General features: G+C 56.5%; 1 protein-coding gene across 9 annotated transcripts in view; it reads left to right on the top strand.

Annotated features, from left to right (window-relative positions):
- RBFOX3 (RNA binding fox-1 homolog 3) overlaps nucleotides 1–27,528 on the top strand; it is a 425,191-nt gene that overhangs the window by 40,984 nt on the left and 356,679 nt on the right. For 4 of the 9 annotated variants that reach the window (XM_073236037.1, XM_073236033.1, XM_073236028.1 and 1 more), the window contains exon 1: nucleotides 4,363–4,690. The exons of 1 other annotated variant lie outside the window; for it this stretch is intronic. The gene's annotated coding sequence lies outside the window, so the exon portion shown is untranslated. Of the gene's footprint in view, nucleotides 1–4,362; nucleotides 4,691–6,150; nucleotides 6,276–27,528 lie in introns of those variants that run through there. 4 more of the 9 variants (XM_073236035.1, XM_073236036.1, XM_073236034.1 and 1 more) reach the window with 2 other exon arrangements.

Below are 27,528 nucleotides of genomic sequence, written 5' to 3'. Positions count from 1 at the left end.
CAAGATCATGAAACACTGACAAGGAAAAAGAAGTCCCCTTATAACTGGTTTTTCTTAAACATTTTCTTGTCATATCATTTACGTACGTGCAAGGTGATTAATATAAAGATACAGCCATTGTGTCCTTTCTCTCCTTGGCTACTTTGGGCTGCTCCTCTTAGGTGCAGGAGTCTGGGAGAAGCAAGGTGAATAGTCCTGGGGCCACACGCTGGCCTCAGCTGCCCGAGAGTTCACACCGAACCACTTTGTAGGCAGTGAATGAACCTGCTGGCCCTGGATGGACCGTGGTATCTGTTCTAGGAGGCTCTTAGCAAGGTCACGGGGGCTTCCTGGGGAACTGGGGGCCCTGCCCCAGCTAAGGTCTTGCAGGTTGGTGGGGGAGAATATCTGCTTTTTCTGTTTCTTAGCTCACCATGGCTACCCTCCTGTTTCTAAGAGGACAAAGTAGGACAATTCTGCGGGTAGAATGAGTATCTTCAGCTTATACAGGTGGCAATACATGGAAAGGAGAGCAGGAAGTGTCTCAGGCCCTGGCCCAAGCAGGCCAAGTACAGATAAGAACTGGGGCCAGGTTCACCTCGTGGTAAAAGGAAGTCAGTCTGCTGTCAGAAGGCATTTTGGTGGTCACAGCCTCCAACATGTCTGTGTGCTGGGCAGATGGACAGCTGCCTGTCTGTGATCTGCCCTCCCTCCCATCCTGCGCCTTCCCCTCCAGTCTCCCTCTCTTACTTCGTCTACTGTTTCATCTGCTCCTTGTCATCCTCTTTCATGCTTTTTCCCCTTGTTTTGTTGGAGCACATCCTTTAGTAGCTTCCTGAGAAATGGTGCATGGGTAGTAAATTTTTTTGAGACCCTTGCACATACAAATGTCTTTACCTTAATCTCATATTTGATTGTTAATTTGGCTAATAAGAGATTCTAGGCCAGAAAATATTTTCTTTCAGCACCTAGAAGTCACTGCTCCATTAGCTCTTAGCTTCTGCTGTTGCTGATGAGACTTCTGAAGCCCATTCTCCTTCCTACGCTCTCTTACGGGACCTGGAAGCGTGGCTTCAGTATTTTGCTCTTCATGAGAGTATGCCTTGGTGTGGGTCAGTTGCTGTCCATTGTGCTGAGAACTGGGAAACTCATTTCTGGGAAAATTTCTTGAATTAAATAATTGATGATCCCTCTTTCCTCTCTCTCTGCAGGGCCAGATGGAAAGGAGGAGTCTTTTTGTGTGAGCTGTGGATGCCAGGCCTCTTGAACTGGTCATCTTATCCATCATCCTTTCATATTTTCCCTCTCTTTGTCTTTTGTCTTTGCATTCTGGGATGTCCCCTCACTTCTACCTTCCCACCTCACTGTTGAATTTTTTGTTTCCATCCTCATGCTTTTAATTCTCCAGCTTGTTTTTTGCTCTTTTGCAAATGTTCTTAAAATAGCATCCCGCTCTTGGTTCGTGGATATGATTCTTTGCTGTTGTCTTTGAGGATATTAAAAATGGCCGTTTCTGGTATTTTTTTCTTTCCCTGCCTAATGTCTGTTTCCAAAAGTTGGCCCCTCCTACCCCCTGCCTGGGGGGTTTTGGTGGTTCTTTCTCTTAAAAGCTTTCCTCAGACGTGGTAATCCGGGGCTGTGTCCTCCCATTCAGGGGAGGGGCCTGCAGAGCTGGGTGGGAGCTCTGAGGGCTGGTCCCCTGGCCTCCCCTACAGAGAGAGGCCGAGCTCTCTGCTGGGAACCAGCAAAGTGACATCTTTAGGTTTCTCCTAAAACCTACAGGAGAGGAAGAGACTCTTTTAGCATCTTGCCTGGAGAATATTGGTGCTACCTAGGGGGCTGAACAGGGCTCTAAGCCTTCAGAGGGCAGGTTACCCACTGTCACAGTGCCTAGTCTCCCCGAGGCCACAGAGCACCCTAGGCCCAGGGAATGCTCCTCCAGGGTGGCTGGCCATTTGATGATGTGGAGTGGACAGCCACCTAGGGTCTGCAGGATTCTTCAACAGATTTTGGCTGCCCTTAGCTGGCTTCCTACCTCCACAGGTACCCCCTGCCCTCCTCCATGGGTGGGCCTGAGCCTTTGGAGGTTCTGTTTCTCAGCCTCTCCCGCCCGGGATCTGTGCACAGCCCCACTTGCCCATTTGCCTTCTGGCTGCCTGGCCGTTCCTCCTCTCCTGTGGCTGCTGTTGTCTTTTTTCCTGCTCCCCAGCTCCTTGGGGGTTTGTATCTTTAAAACAACTTCTTTTGGTAGTTTTAGTAGCGTTTTCAGAGGGAGCAAAATGGGCTGTGTTCTGTTGTCATTTTAGCCCCTGAGGTAAATCTCCTTTTGTTTCTTTCTCTGATTATTAGTGCAAAGGACCGTCCCCAGTTCCTAGTCCATGTTCTCACTGAAAAAAATAAAAGGTTCTAAAATCAGAGGATTGTAAAATTCTCCTTGATGATATCCCAAGATGGAATACCTCCTGGTCATCCTGATTCCAGGGCATTCAAACTGGCCCTGCGCCCATTTCTGGCCAGACCCCTGTCCTACCGCAGCTGGGGCTGGAAGGACAAATTCTCTGGGGCTTGTCACGAGTCCAACCTCTCAGGGGCCTGTCCCCAGGGGAGGCCCTGCTGTGCACGTCCTGTGGCTGACTGTGCCACAGATGCCAATTTCAACCCACCCACACGGGAGTCAGACCAGGCCTACTGTGTGCTGAGTGCTGGCTGGGCCTGGTGGAGCTTGGGAACAAGATTTGGTGCCATCTTCAGAGAGCTTTTCTGGAATAATCCGGAAAAGCAACTAGTAAGGACCTGAGCTTTGCCTGGGAAGCAAGGGGCCTGCCTATAGGGAGACAGGTGGGTAATGGGGAGTGGGTAGGCCCAGCGATGAGTCGGAGGCTGGGAAAGCCTGGGCCATCTGACAGCAGAGGACAGAGGGAGCCAATTAAGTCTGTTGAGCAGGGATGTGCCATTTCAAATACGGAGGCTGGGGGAAAGTTCAATCAACCAAGCAGCTGCCTTGCTTGTAGACAAGGCATTTATCTGGTGTTTAGCTGTAGGGCCAAGCATACGTGAAATCGTATAGCATGATTCCCACTGGCCAGGACAGATCGATGACCCAGACAGGCTAGAGGGCCAGAAATTAAAAGCATTAAGCTGGTAAGTGGACAGTAGCTTCTTGTGCTGGACACTGTCTATCATTGCTGTGCAGGGAAGGCAGCTGGCACCGGGGAGCCCTGGGCACATAGGAGCTCAGAGTTTGCATCCCCCCTTTTGCTGCCTTTGAACCCTCCAGGCCCTTAACCAACCCCCAGATGCCATGACATGCTTTCTGCCTCACATGGAAGAGCAGGACAGTCAGGTACAAGGAGCAATCTAATTGTTCCAGAAGCAGCTTTGAGAAGTAAAAGCAACCTAGGACCGGGTTTCTATTTGTGTTTAGACTGAGGATGTCTTTGAGGGTGGAGCTCACTTGCCCCGCCGCCCTCCCTTCCCCTCCAGCGCCCCCCAACTCCCCGCCGTCGTTGGAGGAACCACATCCATCCGTCTTTTGCTTGGAGACCCCCGTGAGGCCCTGCACCACCCTGAGGTTCCGTGCAGGACAGCGCAGGCCCTCTGGCCTGCCTGTGGTGCCGACCTCCCTGTCCCCATGGGTTTCATCCTGTCAGCCCAGAGGGGCTGCACTGCACTGCTTCCTTCTGTTTCCCCTCCCAAGGTTAGAGACCCTCCCAGACACAGGGCCCCCTCCCCTAGACTGGGGAGGCTGGTAGTGGGGACCTGTCCTTCTGATTTTAGGCAGAACTTAAGCTGATCTTCCACGTTGACAGCCCCTTTCCTCCCACCAAGGTGGAAATGTTTTAAGTAGGTTGGGTTGGCCAGTCTGGACAAACGCCGCATCAGTGACCCTGGGTGGTCGGCTCACCCCCTCCCCCAGCCTTAGGAAGGCAAGGCACCGAATTTCAGGCCCTGATAAGGGAGTGGGGTATGTGGGGGCAAAGTGGACGGGGAGGCATGGCAGCGCAGACCTGCGGCAGAGGACTGTTGGGGGGCATTCACCCCTGCTGCCGTCGGTTTCTGGGGATCTCCAGCTTAGTGTTTTCTGGGCCGAGGCAAAGGAGACGAGAGGCCAGGAGTCCTGCGAGGGGCTGCCTGCCCTCGCCAGTGCCAGGAGGGGGCCGAGGGCGGCGCTCGCGGGGACCCGGACAGCTCTGGGCTCTGGGGGTGCCCTGCGCCTCGCCCACCTCTCTTGTGCCGGGGCCCCTCCGGGTCGGGGCTGCGCGCCGCTAGGGTGCGTGCGGGCTGCGCTTCCCCGGCCGAGGCCCTCCCGCCCCGCCGCCCTCCCCGCCGCGCGGCCGCCCGAGCCCCTCCCTCGCCGCGCGCTGCGCGCTCCGCCCGAGCCGCCGCCGCCGCCGCGTGCTCCTGCTGTCTCCGCGCTCCAGCCGGGCGAGCGGAGGAGCCGGGAGAGGGAGAGAGGAGGGGAGAGAGGCGGCGGCGAGAGAAGAGCGGGTGCGGAGCCGGCGGAGCCTTCTCGGACAGCGGCCCCGGCCCCAGCCGCTCGGGCGGCCAGAGGAGACGCGCCCGCCGCCCCCGAGCCCGCCCCGCGCGCACCTCGCCGCCCGCTCGCCGGTGCCCGCGCGGCCCCGGGACGCCGGTGCCCGCTCGGCGGCAGAGATGCAGCCGGGGCATGGCCGCCGGGCCCCTGTCACCTGCCGCGGGGAGCGCTGAGCCCGTGAGTAGCCCGGCCTCGTCCCCCGCGCTTCGCCAGGCGGCGGTCATTACCATCGCGTTGAACCAGCTGGGGGCGGGGGATGGCACGGGCCGGGGAGGGGCGCACGGGACCCTTCATTGGGAGGCAAGACTGGCGGGGGCCCGGGGCTGCAGAGCACGGCCGGAGACCGACCCGAGGGCGCTCGGGGAGAGGTGGCACCCTCGGGGTCAGCGGTCTCCGTGCGAGGTCGGGGCTCCTGGGGTGCCTTCCTGGATGGGGTCGGGACACGTGGCCCAGCCGGGGGCCAAAGAGGCGATTTTGTGAATGGGAAGGCCCCAGGGTCGAGCTCCAGGGAATCGCCGGGGAGTCCCGAGCGCTGCGTGGCGGCGGCGGCGGCTCTGGCCCAGTGCCGGGCGCAGGGAACTCCCTGGCCGGGGTAGGTCTGAGGCGCAGGGAGATCCCGGCCCCGCGGGGCACCTCCGGAGAGGCAGCGGAGCCCGCGCGGGTGGGAGCAGGGGTTAGCGACCCCTCGGGGGTGCAGTGCGCTTCCCTCCCTGCACCCGGGCCTCGGCAGCCCTGCCTGGTCCTCTGGGAGGAGGGCTCTCGGGAGGGGGGCATGGCCCAAAGGAGTTGTGGGGAGGAAGGGGCTCCTACGGCTCCCTAAAGAGGGCCGGTTCCGCAGCGCCGCGCCGCGCGCCAGGGTAGAGCTGCAGGAGGCGGGCTGGGGGGCGCCCCCGGCGGAGTCTCAGAGCGGCCTCGGGGAGGCTCCGGCGGGAACCCAGGCTGCGCCGCCCGTGGGCCTCAGTCGGCCCTAGGGGCGGCGCAGCCTGGCTGGGAAAGCCAGCCCCCATGGCGGCCGGGCACGCTCCTGACCCAAACTTTCTAAGGCGGCGGCCCCGGGATGGGGTAGGGCTCGCCTCTGGGGAGCGTTGTCTCCTGCGGCCCCTCGGGGGCGGAACAGGCCGGTGGTCACAGGCTCCCCGGGGCGCAGACGCTCCCCACGCTTGTCTCCCCGCAGTGCCCGGTCTGCCAGGAGCCCTCACCCGGTCCGCGTTGGGACGAGGGCACGGCGCCGGACCTGGAGGGACATTGGGACCCTGTTCCCTCCCAGAACAGCCCTGGGCTCCGGAGTCTCAAGTGGGAAGAGGGTTTCCTGGGAGTCCAGAGCTCGGGCCCACGCCAGCAGGCGCGCGGCCCAGCGGGAGAGAGTAGAAACTCGTCTGTGAAAGAGCTTTCCAGCTTTGGGGAGGGACTAGGTTTATATTTTGATGGTCACTTTTAAAAATTGGATTCCCGCAGTGCTGTTCATCCTGGGTGAGATGCATCCCCCGAGGCAAAGGACAGGGACAGAGGGGTCTCCCCTTCGGCGAGTGTCCCCTCCCTTCCCCCCAGCTAGAGGTCAAGTCGCTTCGGTGCGTTGGGGCGCTAATTCACTGCCTGACACCCGCTGGCCTCTGCTTGGCGACGCCCTCTGTCTGCACTTTGGAGCCCCGGGCACTTAGCGCCGCGCAGGTGTGAGGCTAATGGAGTGGGGTCGCCCGTAATGAGGTCTCTCAGCCGGAGGCCAGCTTCAGTTTTGCTGGTCTGCAACTAAATACGTAAATAAGTAAGTATAAAGATTGCGGCAGACCTGCTCATTAAGTGTGCATCTCGGATTTGGGCGGATGTCTTAATTAGGCTGCGTGGTTAACGGGGATATTACACTAATTAAAACCAGACCCTCCAGGTGAGCGAAATTGTGAGGGGGGAGGTGGAGCACAGTTGCAGTGCGAGTGCCGCCAGATGAGAGTGGGGTGCAAGCGGAGGGGGGCCTCCGAGCACGCTGGGGCGGGCGTGTCGGGGGCCGAGGGGAGCCCTGGGCCCCAGCTGTGCGCGCCCCCGCCCTGCCTGCCTCCTGGCTGAGGACCGAGGCCGCCACCCCCGTTCATCCCCGGAGGCCTTCCTGCGTGGGCAGGGGCTTGCCGCACACTCCCGGCGACGCTTAACCCCTGCCTCCCTGGCGGGAGCTCCGGGAAGGACGACGCGGGGGTGAGGGGGGAAACCCCGAGGGCCCGGGGGCCAGAGGCAGAGCTGGAGGAGTGCGCTCAGGCGAGGCAGCCCGGCCTGGCCAGGCAGCTGCGTGCCGTGGGCGGCGTTTGCCAGCGGGTGTGGGCCGCCTGCACTTGAGCCGCTGGGGTTCTGTTTCTAACAGGGCCTCTCTCCAGTAAAAAGAGGATGTGAAGGATTGCTCTGATCCACGCTCCAGGGGTCTGGGGCTTAGAGAGAACTGTGTCCTACCCTGGGCCCCAGGCCTCCTGAGATGGCCCCACAGGCCCGGCCGCTGACCACGCTAGGTCATCACTGCAAACACCCGTCGCCCTGTGTCCTAGACCTGAGCCACGTAGGGGGGCTGATTGTCTGCCCTTCCGCAGGGACCAGAGGCCTGCGCAGCGGCCAGGGCAGCACCAAGGACAGGGCCAGGGGCCGCGGCCTGCCCTTCCGCCTCCCGGCCTCTGGCGTTGCCCTGGGGCCCCTGGGGGCGCTGCGGGCACTCACCCTTCCCTCCGCTAGGACCCTGGGAGGGCTTTAGGCCAGTGCAGAGCTAGCGCCTGCCAAGAGGCAGATTTTGAAGGAGACCGGTGGGAGGACTCCTGGGGATCATTCCAGAGTGGGCCTTCTGTCGTGTTCCTGCCACTCACGCAACTGAGTGTTGTCAGTGGCTCCTTGGAGACATCATGGAGCTCTTTGATATCTGGGGTCAAACTAGGCATGGTGGTGGCCAGAGAAAATGCCATCCCCAAGTCCTGGATCCTCACCCGCCTGGGGCAGCTCTGGTGTGGCCTCAGCTCTGCAGCCTGCTTTACAGCCCCCCATTCAGCCAGGCCCGAGGCCCCTTGCTTCTGGGATGTGTGGGAGTGGGTCCCTAAAGGCAGGGATCCCGCTTAACTTATCCCCACCTCCTCCTGAACAGGGAGAGTGTTATTTGGTGCTTGCTTGTGGATTTAGGAGCGAAGCAAGCGCCTGTCCTACCCAGATGTCAGGGTGGCAGCGCGTAGGGGGCAGGATAGCAGGCTGGAGGCGCGGCACCCGGGAAACATCTCGGGGAGCACAGAGCAACAGTGCCCAACTAGGATCTGAAATGTTATTTCCCAGAGGCTGCAGTGCGGGGCTTACCTCCTCCAGCCGCCGGTCCCTGTGTGCAATTTCTGTGTTCTGTTGTCTCTCTGTCTTTATTTCCACACTCTTCCTTGATACTCTGTTATAAAGACAAATGGAACCTGACACGCAGCTGACATTTGGTGAGGAATTTTTTATTTTTAAACAAGTGAAGGGGAAAAACTGTCTTGAAACTTTCCCCCCGGAACAGGGATGCTCCTTCTTGGACACCTGCCTGTGAGCAGGGCTTCTCTCCCACATGACGTATTGGCTTTATAAACACATCCCATTTGCACCTACATCTTTTTGATTAGCTGCAGTATCTCCCCAGGTTCTTTTATAAAGCAGCACGCTATTTTCACAGGTTCATGAAACATTCGGGCAACCTAAACACCTTTATTTCCTGCAGCCCCTCTCAAGCAGGCTTCTCTCTGAGCCACTTTCTCTCTTTCCTTATAGCCTTGTGGTTCCATCCCCTTCTCCCCCCAACATTGCCCACCCTCTCCTTCCCTTCCCACATCTTTTCTCCCTATACTTGCAGAGTTCTGGGGCCCCAGTATTTGACTTTCTCCTTGCATTACCTATGAGAGTTGAGGACAGCTCTCAACTCATTGTTGGGTGACGATAATCACTGAGTCTGGTTATTTGTGAGGATCTTCAGGCAGAAAGGTGAGTATCCTCACTGAAAGAAATATCTCACTGAATGGACTGTTTTGATTTACAAAATATACCTTTATTAAGCACAATGCACTAAGTAAATTAATTTGCAATCACAGTTTTTTCAACACATGAGCTGACACCAAAACATGACTTAGAAGGTGACTTGAGATAATAAAGAGCATAAAATCTGTTACTTTATTGGAAAGTGTTTCCTTTAGTAGCCTGGGGCTCACAGTGTATAAATTGTGTTTTAGTTGCCAGGGCCTAGGTGCGCAGCAAACCTCCTTGCTCAGGAGCAGGGGGAGCCACCGAGAGGGATGGCCAGCCAGCAGGGTCCTTGGGCTGCGGACGGGCCGTCATGTTTAGTTTAAATTGGGGGCCTCGAGATGCACTCAGCTGTGTGATGGGCGTCTTTCTGTGGACCTAGTCCCCGCTCTTTCTGGGTTGCTTGGGGCTGGTCCCACTGATCCCACCTGGAATGTATGTTGTGCCTTGGCAATAACTCACGTTAGTTGGGGTGGAATCTTCAGTCTGTGGCCTCTCCTCTGAGGACCAAGAGGAAAGCAGTTCTTGTTGAAGACTTTTTTGTTTAAGGTTTAATTGTTTAAAGTCAGAGCATATTCCCAACAGAAAAAAAGAAGGAGGGAGAATATATGTATTTTTAGCAGAATTTTACCCACTTATTACTTTAGTTAATGACTGTACTAAGAGCTTTCGCCGAAGATTCCAGAAAAACAGAGGTGCGGGGGCAGCAGCTGTGCTGTGCCTGGCCATGCCAGCTCCCTCTCAGATCCACCCTGCCCGCCAGCTCTGTGTGTGCGGGTCTCTGTCCGGTGCCTGCTGAATGCCCAGGGGAGTGAGCCCACCCTCTCGGCCAGCATAGTGCTGGGCTCTGCATGGAAACCAGGAGAGGCAGGTGGTCACGTGTGTCTCTTTCAGCCCTTTTAGAAAACAGCACCACTTGCAGGTGAGGGGACAGACACCTGGTGCCAGCCAGACCCTGCACAGTTTCACCAAATTCCTTCTGGGAGCCAGATGAGATCATAACATATATTTTTGTACAGAAGAGAGGAGGATCCATGTGCCTTTATTCCTCCAAGGCATCTTGTGTTACTTCCTTCTAACACAACAAATAAGCAAAAAGCAATCTCTCCACTCAAAAAAGATCCTCTGTCACGGGGCTGCTGATCGAGTTGTACAGGTGGTGCCCTGCCCAAGGCCAGGGCACATTCAGGCCCTGCCTGTGAATAGCTGGAAAGCTGCAGCCCTGCTCACCACTGCCTTTGGGTGGGACACGCAGTGAGACTGAGGAAGGACAATGGCAGGAACAGGGGACCCCGGGAATCTGGGTACCCCCGCCACCCCTTGCACTTTGTGTCTTTGGGCCCCAGTGATTCCTGGGCTGGAAGTCTTGCCTCAGTATTGTCTTCTTTTAGGCACTGTAATGAAAACGTGGAGAAGCACATTGTTTTCGGCAATGAAGCCTTTTTAGTAATCATGTGAACCTCTATTGGAGCCAAAGAACATAAAGTTTATGTGCATTAAAACAGCAGATGCAATTTGGAGAAAGATTTAAAGAGGTGCAAACCCCAAGGTACATTTAGAAATTTCTTGATAAACCTTAATAGTTTGAAATCCTTATTGAATATAGAGGTTTCTAGTGTATTAATTAGAAAATAACTCCTAAATTTTCTGGAACTTTTAAGGATTGGGTACAGGGCTGTGCTCCAGGGTCTGTACATTAAAGCTCTGGGCTCCTTAAAACACAAGCCCCTCCTGGCAACTTCTCCCCCGCCCCACACCATTTTTTTCTTTTAATGGTAGCAAGAAGGGCTTTGCAACCTTCTGTTTTCAGCAGGAGGTACGAAGATGACTTTTTAATACTTCGAGATCGCTGCACCTTTCCCTGTGTTACCCATCATCCTGAGATCCAAGAAGGAAAAGGAAAATCAGAGTGATGTTTCAGACCTGGGCTGCGCAGGTTTCCCCTGGGCTCTGCCAGCAGGACATGCACTCACATCCCCCCTGCTCCCCACAGTCTTTCTTGTGGGGTCTTCCCCGAGATTGCACATCTTGGCCGTTCCTCTGTCAGCTGAGTCTTGTAAGAACGGTCCTTCACCCCCAGTATGCACACATTTAGATGCACATTTAAATGGAATTCCACTTCTGAACGCAACTGTAAATTAATTACCTTTCTCGAGACCTCAAGCCCATTAGGGGCAGCACCCTGCCTGCTGGCGCATGGGGCAGCCATGGAAAACACCTGCGATGTGATCGGGGGAGGGCGGGCTGTGTGCTGTTGCGGAGGGATGCAGACACCCTAATCCTGTGGCCTGGGGCAAGCTCTTGCACCTCAGTTTTCTCAGCTGAGATGTGGGGAGATAGCACACTATGTGGCACATAGCAGGCACACAGCAGCTGGGAGTGAGTGGGAGCCTTCCCTGGTACCACCCACCTGTCCGAGGTGTGAGCACCTAGTCAGAGTTGAGGAAGTGGATTCTGCACTATTTCCTACAGCCACACGGAGATGAGGCTGTTGTAAAATGGTTCCAGATAAAGTTGCAGGCGCCAAGATGGAAATGAGTCTTAGCATTTCTCTGTAGGTGAGGAGGTCCTTACTCAAGAGGCAGAGCCCGGCAGCTCACAATCTCGGGAACACCCTTGGGCCCAGCAGGAGGATGTGAGTGGGTCCTATCTAAGGGGCTGTCACCTTACTGAGGGCTGCTGGGGAGTGGAGGGGCTCCCGCCTGCCCATGGTCTGTCCCCATAATGGGCCGCTGTCCCCGCCCCATGCCTCCGCTCCCTGGGGTAATGTCCAGAACCACAGGAGAGGGGGCACTGTAGCCGGGCTCTTTGCTTTTGCAAGAGTAGCCTTGGATTCTCTGCGATGGGACCCTAGGTCCATGCCAGCTGGATTTTCCCTCATGGGGAGGAAAGGAAGACGGATCATGACCCCCTCGCACCTCTGAACCTGCAGTTCGCTGCCACGGCACACAGTTGGCAGAGGGATTCCATTCCTACCCCTGCCTTCAGCATGGAGATGGGTCTGGTTCTCAGGACCCAATGCGTGACAAACTGAGACACAGTTCTGCAAAATCCATTAGAAATAAACACAAATTATGTGCGTCTTTCTGGAATATTGACTCTCCCTCATTGAAGGGACCATGGTGATCCCATTAGGCATGGCCGGGGCCCAAGGGGCTTCTTACGCAGGCTCCTCATAGGCTGGGCTTGGGGCCGTGGCTCACCAGCGGCCCTGCTGCACCCGCTGTGCTGCCCACAACGGGACTATGTTGCTTGCTGCCTACCTCTTCTGGGTGCTATCCATGGGCACAGTAGTCAAGTACTTTGGAATCTTAGCAGAAAAGAGAAGTGCCGGAGAAATTTAAGGTGAAAATTATTGTGTTCAGTGGTGTAATATTTTAATCAACACTCCCAGACAGACAATGCTATATCGAATATTATCGTACCAAAAGTCTATTTGACATGGTGACAGCTGTGAACCTTTAACTGATGGCCAGAGAGGGAGAGAGCAGCTGGGCAGTGAATGACCTTGGTTTGATAGGGGAGCCTGTTAGCCTCATCCTAACCCCGAAGTCCTTGTGCTGGTTGGTGTCTGGGACTTGGCAGTGTGACCAAAGGCAACCCACCAGCGAGCTGCATTTTTCTTTCTCACCAGCAGACCTCCCAGGACAATTAAGAAGAAGGCATGTAGAATCTGCTTCCTTCTGACACTTCTGGTACCCTCTGGCCGTGACGGGGGTCTTTCCGCAAGTGTGCTCTTGTGCTGGACAATACACGTCCACCTGTATGTGTGCACTGACAGCCCCCCAGTGCTTAGCGTTTGCTGTCCTGCCTTGTCTGTGTGTCGGCATGTAAAATGAATGCTGCGCGGGTACCTTCCCCCAGCCTGCATTGTTTCTGCAAGTAGAATCAACGGTCTACAGAATGGGTGGGCAGACCTAAGACCAGGTCACTGATAACCGTTTCAGTATGTACGTGTCACAAGGCAGCGTGTGGTCTCTGCACCTCCACTCGGGAAGCCACCACCGAGACTCACTTAGGGAGAACTTCCCTACCCCACGTCCCAGCAGGGATGCAATAAAATGTCCTGCTGAAATCCTAGGAAGAAACTCACTAGACCAAACTTGGAAAATTTTGGCCCCCAAGGCTAATTTTTCAGCAAGTATTGAGCACCACGCAATGGGGGCTGTGAAGTCTTTAGGTAGTAATCCCAGCTACAGGGCTCGCCACTTTGGGATACATTAACGTATACTAAAATTATGGAAAATGCCAAGTCTGTGTCCCGGGGGTCCGGGGAGGTTTGCTTTGGAGGCTGGGTGCCTAGTCTTGCAGACTAGCACTGTATTCGGGGCTCTGGGCTGGTGGCCTGCCCCTGTTCTTACAGAGAGGACCCTGTGCCCGCAGCAGGGGTCCAGTTGCACACACAATGAGGGTTGATGCAGGAATGTTATTATTTCCTGCCCACTGGGGTCCACTCAGCGCTGTGCTGTTTTCCAACAGGGTGAAGGTATGCTGAGCCCCCCTCTCCGGGCTCCGGCCCACTTTGTTGGAGTTAGGCTGCTTGTGAGGTGGGGCCTGGGAGGGTGCGGCCCAGGGCGCCCGGGAACTCTGTGCCACAGCTGCTTCTCCTCCGAGCTGCAGTGAGAAGCCTCCTCTGGGCCCCTGGTTAGAAGCCACTGCAGCGCAAGGCCTTATGAGCTTCCTGCCGCAGCCCTCTCTCCCGCTCTGTGACCCCACCAGCCCTGCGCCTCCCCATTCCCCTGCTTCACCTTCAAAGCTGGAGGACTTCTCCAGAGGGACGCAGGAGAGGGGCTGGCAATGGCAGGTCAAGCACTGAGCTCAGAGCAGCAGGCAGGAAAGATTTATGGTTGCTCCCTGCCCTGCTGGCTGGACAATTAGAGCCGTGCTCAGCTGAAGGGGAGCCGTGTCGTTAAGAGTCAGGATGGTCAGAATAAATCAGTCAGCTCCACTTAGACGCCTGAGCTCGACTGCTTCCCAGCCTGTTAAGGCAGGGGCCGCCCTGGGTGGGGGTTTGGAGGCTCTGGCTGGGTTGCTGAAGGATCTGACATACTCTGAGCGCTATCGGAGTTGGCGGGTGCGAAGCCTGGGGTCCTCTCACAGGTGGGGGATGTGCGCAGAGCTTTGGGGGCAGGTTCCAGATGACACACGGGCAGGGTGTTTTGTCCACTTAGCACACCGGGTACCCATGGGAGCCACCGGTTGGAATGTTTGTGGGCCAGAACGGCAGACTCCGACCTGAGAGTTAAGTGTGGTGTGTGCACACGGCCTAGGTGTACATGCAGGTGCATGTGTGTGTGTGCATGCATGCACGGTGTGTGTTGTGTGTGTTCACCTCTTGGACACTCGCAGGCTCTGCGTGTGTCTTTAAACCGTCATAGCCCTGTGCAGGCTGCCGGGAGGGTGGCCAGGCCCTGCTGTCACACCTCCTCATTTGCTGTGGGTCTCCAGTGCTCCCAGACTCTGGCAGGTTCCTCAGGGAAACTTCGTCTTTGTGAACTGAGATGCCAGGTGCTCCTGGGCCCTCCTACTGGCTAATTGATGACATGATCCCGTGCGGGAGCCTTGTGGATCCTGGAAGTACTCTTCATTTCATGCATTTCCCACCTCCCCCCCGCCCTTCCGCCTCCCCACCGGGGTCTGATTTCCACCACGGTGATGGAACCGCTCCGTGTGAGGTACAGGGCCATGGCATTAGCCGGTATTCAGCCAGCCAGCATGCCAGGCCTTTCATTAACTTGGATACTACAATTATGTGTGTGCAAAGACTGAAAGGGCCATTTAGGATTTTTCTGCCTTTAAAAAATATTCCTTTCTCCACAGCCATGTGCCCAGCGCTCTGGCACCATAGCTGTGACACGGAGCCTGGCGGTGGCCGTCAAGCACTCCTCATGGAGCCCGTTTCGGATCTGTAATAAACAACGTGGGAGCGATAGACAGCGCGGGGGTGGGGCCCCCACCATTGTTCTGCTCCCAGGTGCTTTGCAGACAATCAAGGCAGCGTGTGGTGCAGAGAGCTGCCTGCTGCAGTGACATGACTTTGTGGTCCAGCCTCGAGGGGCCCACAGAACCGGGTGTGCATGTGTGTGTGCATGCCATCCACACGTGAGGATGTCCCTTGGCATCGAAAGCCTGCTTCTGCTGGCTTCGTGGAGAAGGGCCAGTGGCCAGGGTGGCAGCTCCCATTTGCCTCGGGCCGTCTGGGCCCTTTTTGAGTGTGGGTGGGCAGGGAAGTCGTTTCACAGGGATGTGCAGTTTGCACTCTTACATGCTGGCCCTTCCTGCATGTGCATGAGTGTGTTGTATCTCTGCATGTGGGGCTTGGGATTTTGCAGGTCTTGGCTGTCCATCTCCCTGCATCAGGAGATGTGTGAGTGTCTCTTGGGACCTGGTTGGGGTCCTGAGCGGTCTGGCCTGCCAGTTTCGGGACCCCTGGGGCCAGGGAGGCACACTGGCTCAAGGACACCCCGTGGAGAACAGGGCACCCCAAGGACAGAAGAACCCCGATGTGTTGCTCAGATGACACACAGCTCCCCGCCCCACCAGAAGGTGATTAGAAATCTGGAGGCAGCCAGAAACTCATAAAAGTGTTATTTAGGGACCTTGTTACTGTAAAAAAGCAGGAAAGAACCCAACCCACCAAGCACCAAATAACAACCCACAACTCACAAACTTATTTTTTTAAACTTCCTTGAAGTTGCCATGGTTACCCGCATGCGTGGTTTCTGGGTCTCTTGCTCTGGGTAGAGCGGCTCGGAGCAGACATCAAGCCCTCTGTGCGGCCTCCATGCTGTGTTCGCCCATCTGAAGAACCGGTTTGTGCTCCGGTGTGAAGGGAAAGCTGGGAGATTGTAGAGATTTTCCAGGCCCACAGAATGTGATATTCTGGTGCAGTGCTTCTGAGATACTGGAGACAGAATCTGTCTCCCACGCTAAAATAATTATAGCTGGGAGAACAGAGAATACATCACTCCAGGTCCTTAACTGAGAGGAGCGTGTGCGTGTGTGTGCGCGCCTGTGCATCATGCTGGCTTCTTCAAGGGGCGCGTGTTTGTACCCGACCACACGTGTGAGGGCAGCCCCAACCTGCAGCATCCCCACGCCTGTTGGCTGCATAGCGTGTGCCCTGACCACGCTCTTTAGGTGTGCATCCTGCAAGGGTTTTGAGGAGAATCGACAGGGATGGTGGGAAAGGGTGGGTCAGAGCGGGAGAAAGAAGCCAGACCGAGACTCCTTCTGGCCCGACTCCTCAGGGACCTCAGAGTGGAAGACGTGCCGTTCTGCTATCTGGTGGGCTCTTTGGGGTTACCTGGAGTGCCCCTGGGCCAGGCTCAGTCTGTGTGGTCAAGACACCAGCCAAAACAAGAGACCAGCTGCTGCGCCAACTGTCTGCCCCGCCGCCGCCAGCCTCAGGGTGTGACTGCTTTTCTCCCAGGGGATGGACGGCATGGCTGTTTTGGTGTCAGAGGCCTGAGGCCCAGTGACTTGTGGGGTGTCTGCTCCCTGCTAGTGGGGGGCAAAGCTGTTCTCTTCCTCAAGAAGGCAGGAGCCAGTCTGCGCTGTGTGGGGAACTCAGCACGAGACAGCGATGCAGGGACAGAAACTGGGCAGTAAACTCCGGGTGCTGGGGACAGAAGTGACAGATGAGACCTGGTGCTGGATCTCGTGGCCAAGGATTAGCAGTGGGGACCCTAGAGGGTGCATCTCCAGCCAGGGCTCAGGGTTCCTTCTCTCGAGCCACAGGGGCCACTCCTCTCCTGGCCAGTCCTCGCTCCCAGCACATGGAAGCCTGTGCTCTCTGGCACGGCTGGGCAGAAGGACCCGACTCCCCACTCCACACCCGTCTCGTTTTCCACAGATGGGAGGTGATCTCGCACTCTGCATCGCAGTTCTGGCCATTTTGTGGGCCCGTGGTTTAAGGACAGGTGTCTTCTTGGGGAAACTCGTTAGGGGTTGAGTGAGCCAAGCCACCCCCGGGGTCTCCTTGTAAAGCCCTCCATTTGTGGGACTGGCAGCAGGAGTCTGGGGCTAGGGTGACCTGCATTTCTGCTGAGGAACCCCAGGAGCTGCTGGCCAGGTCAGCAGATGGTGAAGGCAAGTGGGGAGGCTCTAGATCTCCCCACAAATGGGGATCAGAGCTGCATCTGTGGCTGTTTCCAAGGCAGGTGGGCATTTGGAACACACTCTCACGCTTTCACACAAAGGATGGGAGAAGCCGTCCTTAGAGGACCCCCACAGGGCTCCCTGGGGGCCTGACGGTCAGCACCCTGTCCTTCACAGCATATTTCTGGGAGTCGTAATTAGCACTGATAAGGAAGAGTGAAAAATGATAGATCCTGGTAGGTGTTAGGACATCCGCCTCTGTAAATGCTTCCAAGGCAGGGGCGCTGTTTTCCCCCAGCACATGTAGGCTGGTTCTCTGCCTGTGGTGGGTTCTCTGTCAGCCTTTGTGGGGATTCTGACAGCTGGCTGGGGCAGGAGGGGAGCAGGCCATTGGCCTGGCAGCCCTGCATCCCAGCTGGGTCAGCCACGAGTGGCCCATGTGGGTTTCTGTGCCCTGGTTCTTTCTGTCACTCGGACGCTGCCGAGTCCTGCTGGTGTGGGAGGGTGTGCAGGAGGCCCAGGCCACTGTGTGCTCCAGGCCTGGGTGGCGGGGAGCTGCCGGAGGGCGGAGCAGCCCACTTCTCCGTAGGAAGGCCATTGTGACTTCTGGCCTGGAGAGGAAACGGGCCCTGCTTCCGTCCCTGTGTTGGCAACAGCAGGGCCGTGCGTCCAGCTGCCTTCCCTTCAGCCTGGAAGTGAGCCGCAGGCTTGTGGCACTGTTTTCCCAGAACCAGGTTCAGCTGCCAAAGAGCGCAGAGTGCCTCTAAAGGGGTGGGGGGCCGGGGGTCTCACGTGTCTCTGAGCCTCCCCTCTTTGCTGGGCCTGGAGTGAGGAGTTGATGAAAGGAACGGAAAGTTCCTAGATGGGAGCTGACTGTTCTAGAAGATGCTGGACTCTTCTGAGAGCAAGCCTGAGGCTCCTCTAGGCACCTGACCCTGGGGCTGGCTGCAGCCTTTGGGGTGCAGTGTAGCCCATCACAGCATGAGGGGGTCGGGGGAGCAGTCAGCTTGTGGTTATTGACGCTAATGGAAAACAAAAGTGAAATGGGTAAGTCAGGATGGCAGGCAAATCAATATTATTTATATTTAGCCTATGAATGTGCCGCATGTTTCTCTGCTGGCAGATTGGCCTTCACAATTGTATTTTGTGAATCCAAGAATCTGCCATCCACAGGCCAAGGGCTGCCACCTCGCTCCCCTTCTCGGAGGGCTGTTGGGACACACGAGCACCTCCTGAGACTTGATGGCCAGCAGGGAGAGCAGCGCCTGGCCTCCTCCCCAGTGCCCACCCTCTCCCCCTGCACGGTGGTTAGCACACCACCTCTCAAAGGCCCCATGTGACTGACAGGCCCCCTGCAGGAGGGGACTGGTTAAAGCTGTTAAAGAGAGAACCGTCCATTCAGACAGCCAGTTTCCTGCAGCTGTTTTAGGTGGACATGGCAAGTTCCCCACCATATGCTGCAATTGGAAAAGGAAGACAGAAGAGCATCTGTGTGTTTTAAAATGGAAACACATGCGTGTAAATGCATTGTCTCATCTTTGTCCAGGGAGCCTTGGACAGTGCTCCGTATACAGTAGGTGCTCACCTCTCATGTGCCAGGTGAGAGACGGGGGCTGGGGCGGGAGGCTCAGGTCAGGGAGTGGGTTCCATGTGGGCAGAGCGGCCCCTGCTTGAGGAGCCCACTTGTCTGTTCTCTGTTTGGCACCTCCAGGATCCTCAGTGGGGCCCCCAGGGGGCTCCCCCCGCCCTCCACATCAGCACCTCATTCTGGACACCACGGCTGTTTGGCACCAAAGTTTAAAAACTGACCTTTGATTTCTAAGGTGCCTTATGTTAGACACTGCATCAATTTAGATTTTAATATTTAAGCAATTGGCTGTGCTCACACCGCTCTTGCGGGAGAACACTGGGGGGTCACGGGGACTCAGGGACAGGAGCAGGGGCTTGGAGGCTGCTGGGTGTGCAGGGCTGCATGTGTCCTGGGGTGCCCTGCTTTAAATGCCCAGCGTGAACCAGTGGCTTCTCAGGTGGACTTCCAGTGGGAGAACAAGGCTTGGAGAGGGGCTGGTTGGTGGCAAGCAGAGGAAGCTCCCAGAGACGGTCTCAGCATCTGGAGACAGCAGTCTCTCTCTTTGTCTTTTCAGTAGCCTGGGTGCTTCTGGAGAGCCCAACCCACAGGTCCACATGCAGCGTCTCTGGAATGAAGGCCTTGTTCCGGGACGCATGCCCCAGTCTCCAAATGCTTCCACAGGTTTCAAGAAGCATTCGGACCCATCTTAGCCCTTAGCTCTTGAATTCCTTCCAGTTTAGATGACAAGCAGGCCTCTTACCTCTCTGCACACAGTCGGTGCTAAAAAATGTTGCAAGAATGCGTGACGGGGGCTGACCTTTTGTCCTGAGAGTGAAGAGAGACAGCTTCCTCCTCCTGGGCCACATCGCCCCTTGGGCCTTCGTGTCACCCAGAAATGGGAGGGTGGAGAAGGGGGAGAGCTTGACTGGCAGGCCCCCCAGTGTCTAGACCTGCCCCTGGACCTGTCTTCCAGGCGGGTCTGGTTCCTGCATTCCCTCTGCCGGCCCCCAGGACGGGAGCAGGCCGACAGCAGGACACGCTTGCGGCCAGAGCGACCGGCCGCCGTCCAGGGCTGGGCCTGACCGTGTGCCTGGCGTGGTCGTCGGGCTATGTTGCCGTCCTTCCCCATCTAGTCACTTAAGAAATCAAGATGCAGAAAGAAAAGTGACGCTGTGAGGAGACACAATCGTATCGTAGATCAGGCCGCTCGGTTCCCAGGAGTTAGGTTATTTTAGAATTCCATGAGCTGAGGAAGGATTCCTCCCCGGCGTGGTCGCCTGCCCCTTCCCCGCACTGTCCCTCTCTCCCCTCCTGCCCCTCCCTGCCCAGGAAAGCTCTCCCGGCAGTGTCACGGCATGTGACCTGCTTCTCTAATATAGAGGAGGCTTATTAGAATTAAGGCCTAACAGCGTTAAAAAAGCAATCTTTGCAAGATTGAGGCCACAGGGGAATTGTAAATTCTCAGCAAAGACCTCACTGAAGGATTGGAATAGAAAGCGGACACGCATGTGCAGGTGCACACACATGAAGGGGTCCTCGCCAAACAAAAGAGGTGCAGTTGAAGGAAAAAGAAGCCAAGGGTTGGGAGGGAGGACTGGGGCAGAAAAGGGCGGTGGGGGCTCTGTCCCGGCCCCTGGGGGGCCCTCCTCGGTGGCCTTTGCCTGCAGGAACAGGCTGTCCTGTGCTGGCTGCTTCTCTGTCTGCATCTGGGCCTGTCCCCAAGCCACTGGCTGCCCACCTCTGTCACCGGAGGGCCAAGGGGGGGGGCTGTGCCCGCAGTTGCCCCTGTGTGTTGGTCTAGACTGGGGATCTGGGGTCCCTCGTCTGTCCTCCAGTCTTCAAGCAGGCTGTGCTTTGGGTCTGCTGGGGCAGGTGTGTGGGGTGGGTGTGCTTGGCTCCTCCGGGTGAGGAGCCCAGCTTGGGGTCACCCCTAAGTGACAGTGGAGGCCTTTCTGGGTGCGCCAAGGTGTGCTTCTGTTCCTCTCAGGCTCGGCTGCTGTAAGGGTGCTGCACAGACTGGTTTATAAGCAGCAGGAGTTCATTCCCCGCGGCCCCTGAGGCTGGCGTCCAAGGTCAAGGTTCTGGCAGGGTCTGGGGAGCTGACTTCCTGGTTATAGACAGACGTCTTGCTGTGTCCTCACAGGGTAGAGACAAGGGGGCACCCAAGGGTCCCCTTTATAAGGCACTAGCGCCATCATGAGGCCCCACCCTCATAACCTGGGCACCTCCCGAGGGGACACCACCCAGTACCACCTTGCTGGGGGTTACGTGTCAACATATGAGTTCTGGGGGGACACAAACACCTACCAAGGGTCACCTCCTGCAGTGACTGGTCACAGTGGGGGATGCTTGAGAGGCTGGCCTCAGGGACGGGCTGGGGGCTGGGGGTGGGTGGAAAGCACATGCTTCCTTGGAAGTTGACGCCGCCTTGGTTCGGGCCTGCTTGGACCACCCTGGGACGCTTGACTGTGGAGACCTCTGGGCTCATTGGTGTGGCTGTGGCACCAGCTCGGGCAGCCACGTTCTCAGCCCCCAGCTTTCTCTGGAGAGAAGGGCATTGCTAACTGAGCTGCCAGAGGTGTGGGGAATTCATGCTCCTGGGGCAGCCCTCCAACCGTGGGGACTGGGTGGGTAGAGGGCCCTGGCCCCGCCCAGCCTCCTCACCTTCCGGGGACAGGGGGCAGTCCACGCCTTTCCCTGGAGGGTTCTCTGTGGACAGAGACCTAGTGTCCGCAGGGTGATCAGTTTGATGAAGACTAGATAGAGAAATGAACATGGCGGGACTCCTCAACCCCAATCCTGGACCTGCATCCCCGACAGGGAGGTGGGGCAGTGGGAATGGCCAGGCCTGGGCAGCACCACAGACCCAGCTGGAGGGGCAGGGGTGGCCCCCTCCTCCGGGATCCCAGCAGCATCGTGGGGGTGCTCTGTCCAGAAGGCCTGTTGCGTGCTCCAGGAAGTGTGACACCTGGGATTTCTGGCAGGTCAGCCCCAGTCTTGAGCCCCTCTCCTCTGAAGAGGCTCATTGAAGATTTCTTTGAGGTTTGGGGCAGGGTCCGCACCGGTCTCCCCCATGAAGTGGGTCACAGTGAGAAGGCTGCTCCAGGGCCATGCCCCCCTTTCCCTTCTGGTGAGACAGGGCCATCTGAGTCCCTGGGGATAGAGATGGGGCATCCAGGTGAGACAGGTGGGCAGGTCCCATCATCTGCCTCGTTGCCTGTGCAGTCGGGATGATGTTCATTGTACCCTTGGCTCCCAGCTTCCTCTCCCGGAGGAGCCGCCTCCTCTCAGGTGAGGTGGGCGTCCTTAGCCCAATGCTCGAGCCCCACAGGGCCATCAGGGAAGGGTGTTTGCGTTTCAGGCCATCGACACAAATCCGAGGGGGCCGGGGAGGAAATAACAGTCCCAGACTTGGCAACACATAGATGGTAACTTCTGGAAACTTATCTGTGTGAAGAATGTGTCTTCAGCTCTGCGGGAATGTTCATCTGCCTCTTAAACAAAGGGCGATTATATGTAATGCCTCGCTTTGCCAGCTTCCCAAGGAGGGTCGCTGGAGGGGGTCCCTCCAACCTCCTACCCCACCCCTCTTAAAACGACAGCACTGGAACATTCCAAAAATATTGCTGGTCGTTTATAGGGTCTGTCGCCCACCAAGACCCGGTCACCCGGGTCCTCGTCCTGGGCGTTGAAAGAGCAGGACAATAAATGAGTGTGTTGGGGGACAGTGCAGGGGAAGAGAAATTGGGGAGCAAGTTGAGGCAAAGCTGAGATAAAAGGAGGGAAGACCACCCCAAATGTGTGGGATTCTCTGGGGGTGCCCATAGGCTGGGGGTGTCGAGCTGCTTCCCTGCCCTTCTCCTCTTTCCTTTTCTTTTTTAAGCTGAGGGCTTCCTTCTCCTGAAGTTGTCATTCCACACAAACCTCTCACTGTGGCGCATCCCTTCTCACTGCCAAAGCTGCCGAATAAAACACGGGTATCCGCCCTGGAGCTGGCAGGCTCCCCAGCTGGCTGCTGGGGTGTAGAGAGGCCTGGAAGGACAGACACCCCCCGGTGGGTCATGCAGGACGGATGGAGTGGGGCGCCCGGTGCATGCAGCCCGTCCGCACTGCTTTCCTGGGGTCTCTCGTGGGGGACCCCTGCTCCTCCCACCCGTCTCTTACAGGAGTAGGAGAGGCACAGGAGCCTGGGGGGCAGGGAAGAATGTGTCTCCCTAAGAAGATACGTTGCAGTCTAACCCCCAGGACCTCAGAATGTGGTTATTTGGAAATAGTGTCTTTACAGGGGGAAGCTGTTTAAAATGAGGTCATTAGGGTGGGCCCTGATCCAGTACAACTGGTCCTTATAAGAAGGGGAAATCAGGCCACAGAGATGCACAGAGGGAAGTCCTGAGAAGACACAGGGAGAAGACAGCCGTGCGACTGACTGGCGTCATGCTTCTGTGAGCCACAGATGCCAGGGGCTGCCAGCAGCACGTGGGCAGGGAGAGACCTGGCACAGACCCTCCCTCAGCGTCTGATGGAACCAGCCCTGCCCGCACCTCCGTCTCGGACGTCTGGCCTCCAGCACTGTGAGGGAATGGATTCCTGTGGTCTGATGCCCCCTCGGCATGTGGGACTTCGTTAGGGCCACCCCAGGACACTCCTGAAGCCACCATGGAGGCACATCCATGCTCAGGCCTGGGCTTTTGGGGCAGGAGTCTTGGCAGAAGGTTCACTTCTTGGAAAAGGAACGTTATGCTGGGGGCACGCCGGGCAGCGCTTACTGGGCCAAACCCTGATCTGGTGTCCTTCCTAATGGGGGGCGATCAATAAATCCATCAGCTATTATTTATTTTCCTGGCTGGAGTGGCCTAAGAGCCTGCCCTGGGGATTATTCTGTCCAGGCGGTGAGATAAGGCCCCAGGGGGCTCCTGCAGTGGGAGTTCCCAGGAGTAACAGGTCAGCTGCCGAGCGGAAGAGAACGCCATGAGGAAGTGCCCAGTCTGGGGCCTGGCACACATTGAGGCTCAGAAGCCTTTGTTCATGAACCTTACTGTGGGCTCCAGTCAGATCTGGACACCCGCCCACCCAACCCTCCCTCCTGCCTGGAAACTCCTGCCTGTGCTTCAAGACCCAACTCGAATGTCCCCTTCTCCCATGAAGCAGGACTGCTCTGATTCCTCCAGGGGCTCCTTCATCTGGTCTCCCATAGTCTCCTCTGCCTCCAGATGGGACCTGTCCCGGGGGTCCCATGATTTCCTGGGGTCATATCCTGTTCTTCCTCTCTTCATGGCTCCATTTCTTAAGGTGTGGTCTCATGAGCCCCCCGTTATCCAAGTCCAAAACACTGTGTTTCTTGAAAAATGCAGGTTTCCAGGCCAGACTCCACCCCAGGCAACAGAGTCAGCAGTCCCCAGCTGTCCAGGAGGTCCTCTCCAGGAGGGTGCGTTGTGGCTGGAGGGCAGGGTTAGGTGGCATCCGGCTCGGCTCCTCAGGTGTCGCGCTTGGCCAGTGCCTGTGGGAGAGGCTTTCGAGCCGGCCCTCTGCTTGACTGGGTGGCTTCTGCAGGCCTGGGCTGGGGCACTTGGCTGGTGGCACTGCTGGCTGGTGGGTAATGCTGGTGTTCTCCTGGTCAGGACACTGGTCACTTCTGTCCACTCTCCTGAGAAGGTGGATTGGCTCATCATGTGGTCTGTACATCAGATGGCTCCAAGTGAGGATTGAAAAGCAGAACCCTTGCAGGAGCCTAAGGTGGAGGTCTTGGGAGCAGGCCATGGCTGACATACTGCGTAGTGTCATTCGCCTCTGGCCCTGCCCCTCTCACAAGAATGATACCGGGATCGCAGATGGTGGTGTGTGCAGAGTGCCGTGTTCCCTTCTCACGCCCTCTCCTTGTACTTGGGGCGGATTGGTGCACCGGACGGTTCCAGGCCTCTGTTGTCCATCTTTCTGCCTTGTGCGCACCTGCCACAGTATTTTTGGGGCTGGCCAGTTGTTGAGCTGATTTCAAACAGCCTTGCCAGGACTAGTTTCTCCATCTGCAGCAGCAAAAGGAAAAAAAAAATTTTTTTCAACCTCTAGTGGGGAATTTTCCTAGTTATTTTAAATAAGTTTCATTTATTTGTGCTTGGCATTCAGATAAGAATTACCAGCCTTGCACAGATGGAAGTTCAGAATCGTACAAGGAATATTGACAGCAATTGCAACCTCGTCACCATCTCATGTGATCAAATGCCCCAGATGCCGTCAGAGGAAAATGTAGCATTTGAAAAGCTGCAAGCGAACATACTCTCCATCAAACAAAACAGGCCTCTCTGGAGAAATCCAGGCAAGGATGCTTTGAGAACTCTGCAGGGATGTTCCACACATCTCCTTACATTTCTGTTTGAATTGTATTAAAGGAAAAATTTAAACCAAAGATCTTGCCAAGTAAATAAACTATAATCCCTGCCAGACTGAATTCAGCTGCATGTCCCCATTGGGCTCTATCCAATATTGAGAAGCAGGGTGAAGTTGTGGAGCATCTTCATGCCTTTAGGGAGAAGAGTGTATCAGTTAGCAGCTGCTGTGCCACAAATAAACCCCACAGCTTGGTACCTTGAAACGACAGTTTTTTCTTCTTGTTTATGAGTCTGTGGGTCAGCTGGGTACTTCTGCTGATCTGGACCGAGCTTGACTAACCTCGGCTGGGTTGACTCATGCACCTGTGGCCGGCTGGTGGACTTGGCACCTGGTGTCAGCTTCATGTGGTTTTCAGCCTCCAGAAGGCTAGCTCAGGCTGGGTTCCGCGGCAGAAGATGGAGTGAGCAAGCCCCACTGAGACCTGGCCTTGGAGCCGGCACACCATCACCTTCAGGGCGTCTTTTGGCCAAAGTGTCAGGAGGCCAGACCCGATTCCAGAGGAGGGAAATAGTCCCTGTCTCTTTGTGGGAAGAGCTCTGAAGTCCCATTACAAAGAGAGTGCTTAGGGTCAGGGGGTGGTGATGCTGGGAATGAGCCCAGTCTTGAAGGCAGGGTCTGAGAGATGGGAAGGCTGCCTTGAGGACACTTGGGCTTGACCACAGGGGTCAGCACTGCCAAGATGCATGGCAATCAGGATTGTGTCCATGTTCATCTCACTTCTGCCTTCCCATGAGCCTGTCCTGACACTAGCTTTCCCTTCCCCGGGCCTACTGCCCTCACCTGTCCACACCAAGTCCACTTCCTGGGCTTGTCCACCCTGCTGGCCCTTCACAGTGGGGTTCCTCGCACCTTGACCCTCTCTCTCTGCTCTCCCTGGGCCGGGGTCTCACCTGCCCCGGGGCTTCAGCCACCACCTGAGTCCTGACTCGCGCAGGCCTCTCCTGTGTTACCTGTCTCCCCTGGGCCTGTTCCTGCATTCTCTTCGGACTTGGCAGGTCCAAATGTATAGGCCTCCCCCTGAATCTGGTCCTCTCCATCTCAGATGATGGGCCCTTTGCCCCCCAGCTGTGCAGGCCAGAGGCCCAGACTCGCGGGCCACCTCCAACTCCTTCCAGTGCTACATGCTTCTTCCCTTTTCCCCAGACACCACCTTCTCTGGCCTTGGCAGTGTCGTGGCCTCCCACCTACCTTGACAGGCTTGGCTGCAGGGCAGAAGATAGATTGGAGGTGGAGTGGTGGAGCATCTTTGAAAAATGCAAATCTGATCATACTGATTCACTGCCTGAAATGCTTTCCATTGTTCTCAGGGTAAAGACAAAAATGCTTAGAAGCTTCCTCCAGCCAACCTCAGTGGGCACCCCTGGAGCCACCCTTCCTCCAGGTCTTTCATTTCCTCAGAAGGCTGAGTCTCTGGGGACCCCAGGGCCTTTGCACAGGCTGTTCCCGCTGCTTGGAGGGCTCACTTCCTCTCCCTCTTGACTTGGTCATCAGTTTGATGTTACCTCTTTTAGGAAGCCTTCCGTGACTGCCCCCACCCGGAGGCCCAGTTATCTTTTCCTGTGCCCCTGTGGGTCTCCTTATAGCTCTGAGCACAGCTGCAGTGCAGTCACTCCAGGGTGTTACTTCACATCCGCCTGCCCTCTGTGAGGCCAGGGGATTTTGGGTCTTAGTTGTTACTGTGTCTCCAGAACCTGTATGGCACCTGCTCTCTGAAAGCTCAACAAATGGTTGAGACCAGTGAATGAACGCATCAGGGACTTACACACAGCAGCTCACTGGGTCCCGAATGCAGCCTGGGGAGGCAGAATCGCTGGCCTCACTTGACAGAGAGGAAACAGGCTCAGGAGGCCAGGGCTGTCGGGAGAGGAGACGTTGTTGCAGCCATGCCCCCTGAGTCCAGAGCGGCTGCCTCGCCACAGCACCAGTGCTGACTGGTGTAGCCCCATTATCCTGTCTTTATGGGTTTCGGTCTTTTGTCCCTGATAGGGACCCTTAGGAATGGGGTCCTGTCTGTCCCCTGCAGTGCCCATGACAGCTCATCCCTGCGAAGCTTGCTTCTGGTGTGGGGGGACCAGTGGCCCGTGGCTCTGGTGGAGGCAGGACTGAAGAGTGACCAGTCCCTCAGAAACTGCGTCTGACCACATCCCATGTGGCAATGTTTTATTGAGAAGAGAAAGATCTTGTTGCCTGGTCCCTGAGTCACTGATGAAGGACAAAGGGAGGCTGTGCAGAAGTGGGAGGACAGCAGGCACAGGGCAGTGGGGCTGCATGCCCACTTTCCAAGGCCAGATGAGCACACAGGCATGTGGCACAGTACACATCCATGCACGGCCATGCACATGTGGGTGCACAGTATACATCCATGCATGCATAGCGTGCACCTGCATACATGTGTACACCCCCATACATTGCATGCTGAACAATATACATCCACACATATGCATATTTCAAGCACACACACAGGAACATGCATATGCATAATAAACACCCATACATATTCACATACATGAGTGCATGACCTGCACACGTGTGCATGCACATACATGCACAATACATATCCATGCACACACCCGCACACACCCTCACACATGTACACCCCACACAGTGTACACACATATGTGTACACATCTGATGCACACACATGCATACTCACACATGTGCATGCAGACTTCTGTGGAAGGCTCTTGTGGAGGGGAAACCTTGCCTCTGGGTCAGAATGATTAAGAGAAGATTCTTCAGAAGTGGCCCTGGCTCTGTGGTAGACAGTATCTGTGGAAACCAAGCCAGGTCTGGCTTCCCAGCTACTTGGAATGGCAAGAGGTCCTTCCCTGCCAGGTGGCACCTGCTGCCCCAGGCTGTGTGGGCACAAGAACAGCCCTTCTCCTTCCCCTAACAGGAAACCAGGTGGAAATCCTATTCCCCATCTTGTATGATGGGAAAGCACCTGCAAGCTGGAGCTCCAATG

Source organism: Manis javanica, chromosome 4 (assembly GCF_040802235.1).
Source record: "Manis javanica isolate MJ-LG chromosome 4, MJ_LKY, whole genome shotgun sequence".
NCBI lineage: Eukaryota > Metazoa > Chordata > Mammalia > Pholidota > Manidae > Manis > Manis javanica.
This window is presented reverse-complemented; position numbering and strand designations above follow the sequence as displayed.